The sequence below is a fragment of the Schistocerca americana genome, chromosome 11 (assembly GCF_021461395.2).
Source record: "Schistocerca americana isolate TAMUIC-IGC-003095 chromosome 11, iqSchAmer2.1, whole genome shotgun sequence".
Classification (NCBI taxonomy): domain Eukaryota; kingdom Metazoa; phylum Arthropoda; class Insecta; order Orthoptera; family Acrididae; genus Schistocerca; species Schistocerca americana.
In genome coordinates, this window is record NC_060129.1 from 59,463,072 (window position 1) to 59,475,488 (window position 12,417).

Sequence of the window (12,417 nt, forward strand, 5' to 3'; positions counted from 1 at the left end):
AAAGTTAAAGTTCTGAGGAATGCCAATCTGTATTTAGATCACTATCTTTCAAAGATTAAAATTAAGCTAATTCCAAGAAGTTCCAGAAAAACGTAGGCAAAGAAGATAGACAGATTTGACACGGAAAAGCTGATGTGCAGTCGAGAATTCACTCGTAAACTTTAATCCTTGGATCCAGAGTGCTGGGAATAATTGCAACAAGCTCTGGTCAGAACATCAAAGGAAACTGTTCCGCGTCTGAAACCGGAGAAGCATGCTTCGTGGAACAGTGAATATGAGGAAGCAGTGAAGCAACGACAGCTTCCGTGGCAGAGATGGAATGCCAAAAAAAAAAAAAAAAAAAAAAAAACGTGAAACTAAAAAAACTAACTTCCTGGATGGTAGAAAACATGCTGCAAAGATCATACGGGGCGTGAAGCGTACATTTGAGAAAATGAAGTTGGCACAAATTGAACAAGACTTCCAAACGACAAATACACGAAACTTCAAAGCTCCAAACGGGAAGCTAGCTCACAATAATAAAGACAAATGCCAGATATTAAAGAATTACTTTACAGCTCTTCTGAATTGTGAACCTCCAAACTCCACATTTCCCTTTACCAACTATGTAGGAGTACACCAAAAGTCATCATGACCGACGAAAGAGGAAATCAAGCTAATTATTCACTCGCTTAAAAACACGAGGGGAAGATTCTACAATTGCTAATCTTTGGAAGTATGCCGGGTATAAGGCAGTAGATAAACTAACAGAAATTTTATCAGCGAGATTTGAGAAACTGAAAGACTTCCACATGGCCAGAATTATGCTCTAATTCATCCTCTTCGTAAGAAAGGAGACATATGTAAATAACTATCGTGGTATCCCTCTCTTATCAACAACCTATAAGATTCCGTCGAAAGCTCTGCAAACTATGTCAGAAGAACAGCTAGACCCACAGCTGGGAGAGTGTCAAGGTGGTTTCAGGAAGGGCGATCATGCGTCGAACAGATATTGAACCTCGGATCCATCCTTTCTTACCTGAAGCTCAGGAATAAAAATTTTGTTGCGACCTTTGTGGATTTCAAAAAGGCATGCGACTCGATTGATCGTAAAACTCTGATCAGAATTCTAGAAGAACTTGGGGGATTTCAAAAAGGCATGCGACTCGATTGATCGTAAAACTCTGATCAGAATTCTAGAAGAACTTGGCCTAGACAAGAAGACCAAAGCGATAATCCAGCAAACACTAACCGACACAACTTCAAAAGTTAAATTTAGAGGATAAACATGAGAAGCTTTTGAAATAAAGACTGGAGTGAGGCAAGGAGATGGTCTCTCACATCTACCCTTCAACTGTGCCCTCGAGAAGGTAATTAGTGAGTGGCGCAAATAACTGGAAAACCAAGGAATTAAAACTGGTGTCAGGCTGGCTTACAAGAAACAAAATCTTGAAGTTGATTGTCTCGGTTTTGCGGATGATCTTGCAATTTTTTTCTGATTCCACGGAAACAGCTCAGAGACAGATTAATGAGCTTAAAGTACAAGCGCAGGAGCCTGGCCTCCAAATTTCATTTGAGAAAACCGAGTTTATAACGAACATAAATTCACCACAAAGGGAGCTTGTAGGGGGTCAAGGCAAAAATTAAGCCAGTTTAAAAGTTTAAATATCTTGGAGAATGGATAACAGCCACCTTATCAGAGAAAGAAGCCTTTATACCAAGCACGAACAAAATGGGAATGGCATTCCATTTAATCAAAAACATCTACAACAAAAGATCGGTATCGTTCAATCCAAAGTTAAGGCATTACTGCATTGTTATCCGTCCGGAGGTCTTGTACGCTTCTGAATGCCTAGCAATGAACAACAAAGGCCTAATCGAAAAACTGGAGGCCAAGGAAACGAAGATTTTGAGAAAGATCTTAGGTCCCATCAACGAGAATGGAGAATATAGAAGACGTCATAATCATAAACTGTATTCCGACATAGAGAAGATAACCGATACCATCCAGAAAAGAAGGATCATGTTTCGTGGACATATGGCCCGAATGAGCCATGGAAGACTCACCAATCGTATGATCACCTACTTTCAGGAGAAGAAAAGTAAATGGGCTTGATTCATAGAGGTGGAGAAAGGTCTTAAAGAAGTGGGGATCACCCATGATGACATCTTAGAGCGTGTCCCACTCTAGGAGAAACTTATGGCGTCGCAGGATTTCCAAGAAAGGCCAAAACTAAAAACAGGAAAGGCTTGGACCCAGGAAAGGAAAGAGCAACAACGAGAACGAATGCGGTAGCACTGGGCAAACGTCAACACACGAAAAGCAGGACAGTTGAAATAACGTGGTCCAAAGATGGCCTATACGAAATGAATGAATGAATAAATAAATAATATTTTCAATTAACCAATCAATAATAACATATTAAAATGTTCTAACCGTCCAGGGAGTGTCAGCGGTGTCGAATGTTGTCAAGAACATTCCCTTGCTCACTGGACTATGAACTGTAGTTTTCGACCGCGAACGGTGTGGGAATCAAAGCCCCAAAGGAAGTAATGGTCACGTGGACACCCTTTATGCCCCTTTCTCATGGCTCTTCGTGTCGATTCCGAGCGTCGGTGTGTCTCAAATGTTTTCCTCGACCACCCCTAGGAAATCAGCGTGATTCCAACGCTGTGTGCCGCTGTTTTGACGCCCATCACAGAGAAATCCAGAGGTGAAATGTGGGTAAGAGGCAGTTTGACGACTTTCCAATCGTGTGTCACGTCCATGAAGTGCTGGGCACAATTTTCTTGGAATTTGGTGCCAGTGTGACAGCATTAACGCACCGTAAGCCTCACACGAGCCCTTGAGCTGCGGCCTTTCTCTTCGCATGTGTCGACACCTTTTTGTCTGAAACGTCGCCAAGCCCGAGGGTGGCGTTGCAGGACGCCATGCTCTTGCATCGTCACAGAAGAAGGTTTTAGAGACATTTGTGTCAATTATATGCTTCTCAGTGGGAGCCAATTACAGGGATTCGCAAAAGCGACAACTGTTTTACTTTGAGTAGTGTATATATACAGCAACACAGAAAAAACAAGCGTCCAGAAGGTATGGTCGGGCGTCAATATACACTCCTGGAAATGGAAAAAAGAACACATTGACACCGGTGTGTCAGACCCACCATACTTGCTCCGGACACTGCGAGAGGGCTGTACAAGCAATGATCACACGCACGGCACAGCGGACACACCAGGAACCGCGGTGTTGGCCGTCGAATGGCGCTAGCTGCGCAGCATTTGTGCACCGCCGCCGTCAGTGTCAGCCAGTTTGCCGTGGCATACGGAGCTCCATCGCAGTCTTTAACACTGGTAGCATGCCGCGACAGCGTGGACGTGAACCGTATGTGCAGTTGACGGACTTTGAGCGAGGGCGTATAGTGGACATGCGGGAGGCCGGGTGGACGTACCGCCGTATTGCTCAACACGTGGGGCGTGAGGTCTCCACAGTACATCGATGTTGTCGCCAGTGGTCGGCGGAAGGTGCACGTGCCCGCCGACCTGGGACCGGACCGCAGCGACGCACGGATGCACGCCAAGACCGTAGGATCCTATGCAGTGCCGTAGGGGACCGCACCGCCACTTCCCAGCAAATTAGGGAGACTGTTGCTCATGGGGTATCGGCGAGGACCATTCGCAACCGTCTCCATGAAGCTGGGCTACGGTCCCGCACACCGTTAGGCCGTCTTCCGCTCACGCCCCAACATCGTGCAGCCCGCCTCCAGTGGTGTCGCGACAGGCGTGAATGGAGGGACGAATGGAGACGTGTCGTCTTCAGCGATGAGAGTCGCTTCTACCTTGGTGCCAATGATGGTCGTATGCGTGTTTGGCGCCGTGCAGGTGAGCGCCACAATCAGGACTGCATACGACCGAGGCACACAGGGCCAACACCCGGCATCATGGTGTGGGGAGCGATCTCCTACACTGGCCGTACACCACTGGTGGTCGTCGAGGGGACACTGAATAGTGCACGGTACATCCAAACCGTCATCGAACCCATCGTTCTACCATTCCTAGACCGGCAAGGGAACTTGCTGTTCCAACAGGACAATGCACGTCCGCATGTATCCCGTGCCACCCAACGTGCTCTAGAAGGTGTAAGTCAACTACCCTGGCCAGCAAGATCTCCGGATCTGTCCCCCATTGAGCATGTCTGGGACTGGATGAAGCGTCGTCTCACGCGGTCTGCACGTCCAGCACGAACGCTGGTCCAACTGAGGCGCCAGGTGGAAATGGCATGGCAAGCCGTTCCACAGGACTACATCCAGCATCTCTACGATCGTCTCCATGGGAGAATAGCAGCCTGCATTGCTGCGAAAGGTGGATATACACTGTACTAGTGCCGACATTGTGCATGCTCTGTTGCCTGTGTCTATGTGCCTGTGGTTCTGTCAGTGTGATCATGTGATGTATCTGACCCCAGGAATGTGTCAATAAGGTTTCCCCTTCCTGGGACAATGAATTCACGGTGTTCTTATTTCAATTTCCAGGAGTGTAACTTTCATCGCATGAACACCATCGGGACGGGGGTATATGAATGATTAGAGTTGCAATTTTCTGTGACAGGTGGAAAGGTCAGGAACCTACATTAGTATGGTTGGTATTTAGGTTTGTTACCAGGCCTGTAAAGGTATATAAGCAACTTGAATAGCGTCAGATGTTGCACGATCGCTGTGAAGACACGGAGATGTGTAGTCGTGTGAGACGGCTTTATCAGCACTGGTCAGAATTTCGAATAGACCTCATTTTGGGTTCAAATCAAATTGCTCTGAGCACTATGGACATCTGAGGTCGTCAGTCCCCTAGAACGCAGAACTACTTAAACCTAACTAACGTAAGGACATCACACACATCCATGCCCAAAGCAGGACTCGAACCTGCGACCGTAGCGGTCGCGCGGTTCCCCTGATTTTGGGTCTCCAACATGCCAGCTGGTCGAATTGTGCAATATATCCACATTATCCTAATGTAATGGTGTCCTGATGCTGGGCTGTATAGAAACGTGAGGGTAGGTACATTCACTGTCAAGGCTGGAGCCGACCACGTGTAACCACCACAGGGAGGAGGATCACTGTCCTGTGCACCAAGCACATAGTAAACCCTTTCAGATCTGCGGCTGCCATCAGAGAGCAAGTAATGGATTCCCTGCAACATTCTCTGTCATCCAACTCCATCAGAGACTAGCAGCAGCCGAGTTACGGAATTATTGTACCATGCGGAAGCTGCATTCAGAGTGGTACGAAATGTTCAAATGGACCAAACTGCTAAGGTCATCGGTCCCTAGACTTCACACCTAACCCATGCCCTAGGTAGGACTCGAACCTCCAGCGGGAGAGTGGTACCGTGAGCAGGTGACATGGAATACTGATCAATGGCGTCGCATTGTGTTCAGGGATGAATCGCGGCTCTCCAGTGCCCTGCATGTCCACTGTCGGCGAGTATGGAGATGACCTTTGATGGGGTCCTTTTCTTCGAATGTTTTGGAGAGCCACAGTGTTGTTACTCCTGCTGTTCCGGCGCGGGGAGGCATCGGGTATGACTTTAAGGGTACTCCGAGGGCACAGCAGTATGAGGACATCCTGCGCCCTCGTGTGGTATCCTTCATGCAATAGTATTGGAGCGCCGTTTTTCAACACAACTACGCTAGTTCACAGATGACACGTGGCTTCATGAACTGCGTGCATGACGCTGAGGCACACTCGTGGTCAGAAAAAGACCCACATCTGTCCCCAGTAGAAGCTGTGTGGGAGCAGCTCAGATGTAAACCCTGTCCTGTTGCCAGTATCTAGGATATCGAAGACAGACAGGCTATAACGTCATAGTGATAAGTTGCCTCAAACTGCTAAGTTCTCTCTGATTTTGAATTGAGTTTCCAAAGACTAGGTTTAATTTCATCTTCTTCTCGATTTCTGGGTGCTTCCCCTTTTTATTTGCCATCGAAACATCCAAAAGAGCAAGAAGAACGGAGACTGTATACATGTAGGATGTCCATAGTTAAAGTTACCAGTTTCAAAACGCCGTAGAAAGAGAACCACCGTTCAAAACCACCTTAAATTTGAACACCATGTTATTGGTGCTGGGAGAAACGTCACGGAAAGGAAAACAAAAACAAACCGAAAATTTGACCAGAATGCACACCAACAGGCGCGCGGCTGTTCCTCAGGTTGCGTCCGAGACGCCCAACATGACTCTTCATGAAGGATCGCGCGCTGCTTGTGAAAAGCTTTTTTACACTAAAGCACCACAGAGGGGTTGGGTTGGGTTGTTTGGGGGAAGAGACCGAACGGCGAGGTCATCGGTCTCATCGGATTACAGATGGATGGGGGATGAAGTCGGCCATGCCCTTTCGATGGAACCATCCCGGCATTTGCCTGGAGCGATTTAGGGAAATCACGGAAAACCTAAATAAGGATGGCCGGACGCGGGACTGAACCGTCACCCTCCCAAATGCGAGTCCAGTTTGCTAACCACTGCGTCACCTCGCTCGGTCGAAGCACCAAAGAAACTGGTTAACGCATGCGTGTTCAGACACAGAGATATGTAGACAGACAGAATACGACGCTGCGGTCGCCAAGGTCTATATAAGACAATTGTCTGGCACAGTTACATCGGTTACTGCTGCTACAATGGCAGGTTATCGAGATTTAAGTGAGTTTGAACGTGGTGTTATAGTCGGCGCACGAGCGATGGGACACAGTATCTCCGAGGTAATGATGAAATGGGGATTGTACCGTACGATCATTTCACGAGTGTACCGTGAGTATAAGGATTCAGGTAAAACATAAAATCTCCGACATTGCTGCGACCGGAAAAAGATCCTGCAAGAACGGGACCAACGACGACTGAAGAGAATCCTTCAGCGTGACAGAAGTGCAACCCTTCAGCAAGTTACTGCAGATTGCAATGCTGGGCCATCAACAAGTGTCAGCGTGCGAACCATTCAACGAAACATCATCGATGTGGCCTTCGGAGCCAAAGGCCACTCGTGTACCCTTGATGACTGTATGTCACAAAGGTTTACCCCTCGCCCGTCAACACCGACGCAGACTGTTGATGCCTGGAAACATGTTGCCTGATCGGGCGAGTCTCGTTTCAGATTTTATTGAGCGGATGGACGTGTACAGGTACGAAGACAGCATCATGAATCCCTGCACCTTGCATTTCAGCAGAGGCTGTTCATGCTAGTGGAGGCTCTGTAATGGTTGTGGGCGTGTGCAGTTGGACTGATATGTAACGGGACTGCTCATATAGCTAGATACGATTCTGGTGACATGTACGTAAGTATCCTGTTTGATCACGTGCATCCATTCATGTCCATTGTCTATTCCGACGGACTTGGGGCGATTTCAGCAGGGCAATGCGAGATCCTACACATCCAGAATTGCTATACAGTGGCTCCAAGAACACTCTTCCACTGTCCACCAAACTCCCCGGACATGAACATTATTGAGCATATCTGGGATGCGTTGCAACGTGCTGTTCAGAAGAGATCTCCACCGCCTCTTACCCTCACACGAATTTATTACAGCCCTACAGGATTGATGGTGTCAGTTCCCTCCAGCACTATTTCAGGCATTAGTCGAGTCCATGCCACGTCGTGTTGCAACACTTTTGCGTGCTCGCGTGGGCCCCATATGATATCAGACATGTGTACCAGTTTCTTTGGCTCTTCAGTGCATGAGAATGGTGGCTGTGCGCCAGTAGCCCTACAGAAGTTCTGGACACTCAGGGGTATGAGAAAAGACATTGGATATCGAAATTCGAAAAGACAGCTTCTTTTGACTTGCGACTGAGGGAGGAAAGCAGATCCACAGTCTGTCAAAGATGTAACCACAACATTCCAGGAGCGGTCGAACAGTGGTCTGCAAACATGCAACACTAGGGGAATTGCCTGAACATTGCACATGCCTGCAAGCATGGTGCATGAAATTCTACGAAAAATCCTGCAGTGCTATGGATGTAAAATTACCCATGTTCAGGAGTTGCTTCCTGCTGACCTTCCAGGAAACCAAACGTTCGGTCTCTTGTTCACACGGAAGCGGACAACAAGTAGATTATGGGAAAATGAACATCGGCACGCACGTGAACTGGTTCAAAAATGGTTCAAATGGCTCTGAACACTATGGGACTTAACATCTGTGGTCATCAGTCCCCTAGAACTTAGAACTACTTAAACCGAACTAGCCTAAGGACATCACACACATCCATGCCCGAGGCAGGATTCGAACCTGCGATCGTAGCGGTCACGAGGTTCCAGACTGAAGCGCCTAGAACCGCACGGCCACACCGGCCGGCCGTGAACTGGTACCACTTCATTCTCCAAGGGTGATGAGATGCGGGTTGACGGCATTGTGTAGAGTAGGGCCGTATATTTTGGTGGAGCGGAGTCCTGCGGTTCGTGTTACCTGCACCGTCACGGGTAAAGTGAGAGTCTTTCGCACACGAATGTCATTTCAACCTGTCAACAGTGTATATGCGTGGCTAAGACGATTTTAATGCGAGATGACGTCCCTCTGCATATTGCACAACCAGTGAAGCGGCTGCTGCAGAGGCATTTCGGAGATGCTACAATTATCAGCTGTCACTTCCTTACAGTGTGCCCCACAAACCAAACATCATCATCACTTCCTTACAGCCTGGACGTCCAGATCACCTGATGTTAATCCGTGTGGTTTCTACTTGTGAGGTGACACGAATGTTGTTGTGCTCCAATGACGAACGCAGCTGAACTGAAGGCACGCTTTGTGCAACGTATTATGAACGTGACCTCCGAGATATTCCGACCATTGTGGAACACGCTGTTTGTAGACTTCGGCTTGCAGCAGAAAACGGTGGACAGCGTAGCGAACAGGTCTTGCGCCAGCCTCACGACAGTTACGAGCCCGTATCAGTCTGCTTTTATGCGGATCTTGGTTCAAAAATGGTTCAAATGGCTCTAAGCACTATGGGACATAACTTCTGAGGCCATCAGTCCCCTAGAACTCAGAACTACTTAAACCGAACTAGCCTAAGGACATCACACACATCCATGCCCGAAGCAGGATTCGAACCTGCGACCGTAGCGGTTGCGTGGTTGCAGACTGTAGCGCCTAGAACCGCTCGGCCACCCCGGCCGGCGCGGATCTTGGTCTGAGGACAGTTACAAACCGATCTTTTCCGTCCGATATGGAACGACCTTGCCTTGGTGGATGGGCTTACCCAACACTGCGACAAATGTTGACTGCCGATCTTGTTCATTCATGAGCACTGAACAGTACGGGTGGCGTGTGTGCAACGTGAACCATAGCCGTCCTACTGCGATTAATCTGTGATTTGAGGGCGACCCCACTACGTTAAGACACCTACAGCTCCATCTATTTTTGAAATTTTCGTTAAATTTCTTTCGTGCAATGTCCTTTTCCCCTGTGCCAATAATGTACTGTTCAAATTTGACGTCATTCTGAGCAGTCGTTTCCTTTCTACAGCGCTTTGAAAGTGGAACTTTAATTATGGACACCCTGTACACCGTGTTTTTCCTTAAGATTCAAATGGTTGAAATGGCTCTGAGCACTATGGGACGTAACATCTGAGGTCATCAGTCCCCTAGAACTTAGAGCTACTTAAACCTAACTAACCTAAAGACATCACCCCCCCCACCCCCCCCCCCCCCCACCACCCACCCACCCACCTGCCCTTGGCTATTCCGAAGTGTTGCGAACAGAAATCATACTGTCCCTGGGTGTGATTTTTATATCTCTTGGGCACATAAACCAGACTATCGCCATGTTTTTTTAATTGTCTGTCTACTATTTTACTTGTATGCTTCCTGTGTATTTTATTAGCATTGCCAACCCTTTGTTTTATGTTTTAACTTTCCACAATTTTCCGCCGTTTTACAATTTACGTCACCGTTTTATCGCCTGCTTTTATTGTTTCTTATCTTCTTCTTACGTTTTAAAAAGTCTGTAGGCTGAAGAGCAGCGTACTAAGCTGCTGCCAGCACGCCCCCTTAAGGGGGAATCGAAGTTCAATAAAGGAAAGAAAAAAAGACATCACACACACCCATGCCCAAGGCAGATTTCGAACCTGTGACCGTAGTAGCAGCGTGGTTCCGGACTGAAGCGCCTAGAACCGCTCGGCCACCGCGGTCGGCTTTTCCGTAAGAGCGTGCAAAAATGTAACCGGCCACAGACACTGCTCCTCTGAACAATTTGACGCAGGGAAAAGCCAGCTTAAGGAGATTTGGAAGGAAACTTGTCTACTTCTTTGTCTAGCAATGCTGTTTTCCAGCTTATTTACAACTAACATGCATACAAGTTTATACGTATTGTCCTGTTTATTTACATGTATACTCTTTATTTGCTGCAAGGAAACGAGGAGCACGAGACTGATTACCAGGAAGTCATGATGCAGGTTTTGTTTACTTTAGTTGTGCATATCGTATTTACATTGTCTCATCACAGAATGCGCTCTGAATCAACGATAGACGCATTAATGAATCAGTGCTATTCAAAGATGTACCAGTACAGTGCGATGGAGTTGTACCGTTACAGTTTTGCAGAACCCACTGACATGCAGCTTGTGTATGGGTAAGTACGGTGCAATGCTTTCACTGCTGAAAGGCTGTAGAGGGAACGATTTCGTAACAGGCATGACGAGTGTTTATTTCTCTCGATCGACGAATTCGGGAGACTGGTTCATTGGGAAGAGGAAACGAGGGACCTGGCAACATGAGGAGCACTCGCCTACCTGATTTTGAAGAGGAGATGCCGGAACGTGTTGCAGTGGACCCCAATACAAGTGCTCGTCGTATTGCACGTGGAATGGGCGCTGCACGTACTAGCGTGTGGCGAGTACTCCACGAACAACAATTACAGCCACATCACCCGCCACGAGTCCATGCAATGCTTGTGACTGACTTTGGTGCAAGGCTCGCAGTGTGTCAGTGGCTGATTGGTAGACCAGATTTCCTGCAAATCGTGCTGCTTACTGACCAGGTCTCACTGGATCCTGATGGTATTGCGAACAGCAGGAATAGCCATGTATGGGATGAGGTCAACCCTCACACTGTTGTAGAGACACGCCATCAAGCAGGTTTTGCTGTGAATATCTGGGCCAGAGTTGTAGGCGAGAATCTCAGCCGGCCGTTGTGGCCGAGCGGTTCTAGGCGCGTCAGTCCGGAACCACGCTGCTGCTATGGTCGCAGGTTCGAATCCTGCCTCAGGCATGGATGTGTGTGCTGCCCTTAGGTTAGTTAGGTTCACATAGTTCTAAGTCCAGGGGACTGATGACCTGAGATGTTACGTCCCATAGTGCTCTAAGCCACTTGAAACACTTGACAATCTCATTGGGACATATCTTCTACCTGGCCATCTGAATGGCCACCCGTACTTGAGCTTCGTGCAAAGAGTTCTACTTGGGTTGTTGGAAAACGTATCCTTGGCTGTTCCTGAGAGGACGTGGATACAACACGACGGTGCACCGCCTCACTTCACTGTGGATGTCCGCAACCATCTCAGTGCTGTATTTCTTGGTCGGTTGATTGGAAGGGGAGTTCTTATTCCATGGCCTGCGAGCTCACCTGACGTGCATGGCCTTGATTATTTTCTGCGAGGATATCTAAAGTCACTTGTGTATGAGTCCCCAGTGGATATGGAGATGGAATTAGTTGCCAGAATTGTAGCTGCCTGTGATGTGATTCGAAACACACCAGGGATATTTGTCAGTATTACGTCCAGCCTTGTCGTCAAATATGGGGTGTCTAGGAATCCTTCTTACTCGGTTCGCTAGACAATCAATTCAAAGAAGTCATAGTAATGAATTTTATTACCAAACGAAAAGAGAGAAAAATTTTGCAATTACGCAGCTGTGTAACAAGCCAGGAGCGACTTACAAAATGAGCAATCTTCTTCCGTATAAACAATTCAAAGTCTGTGCTACATGGAGTGTTCAAGCGAAGTAACCAGAGTTGAAGCTGCTATAGAGTTCGCTAGTCTTGAAGCTGCTATTCAGCTGGGGCGTCACCAGTCGGTCGCGGCGCTTATGTCCTCTTCACATAGGGACCGCTGCTGTTGCGTTGTCGTCCTGGAGAGGGGTCGGTCAGCGTGCGATTGGCTGACGTCTTCTTCACAGCCTTCTGTTCCCTGTCGTTCCCGACTGGTGTGCCGGCGCTTGGCTTTACGCCGTAACAGTCAGCGTGCGTCAGAATCTCGTTCGCCTGTGTCATGCTTGCATTGAGGCTGGTGGCCGTCAGTTACTGTACATTTTGTAAGGTACAGTACACTTGGTGCGTTTATTGTGTGAATGAAGGTATTTCCAGTTACCTGTCATCATCTTTGTTTCCCCTGTATCCAACATCTGGTACCAATGGTACTTCCCCACTTTACTCGGTCTTTCCACCATTCTTCTTCCACAATTTGGTCC

The 12,417-nt window shown here is 47.8% G+C and overlaps 1 protein-coding gene across 1 annotated transcript in view; it reads right to left on the minus strand.

Annotated features, from left to right (window-relative positions):
• LOC124554047 (adenylate cyclase type 5-like) overlaps window positions 1–12,417 on the minus strand; it is a 589,866-nt gene that overhangs the window by 113,780 nt on the left and 463,669 nt on the right. The window lies entirely within an intron of this gene.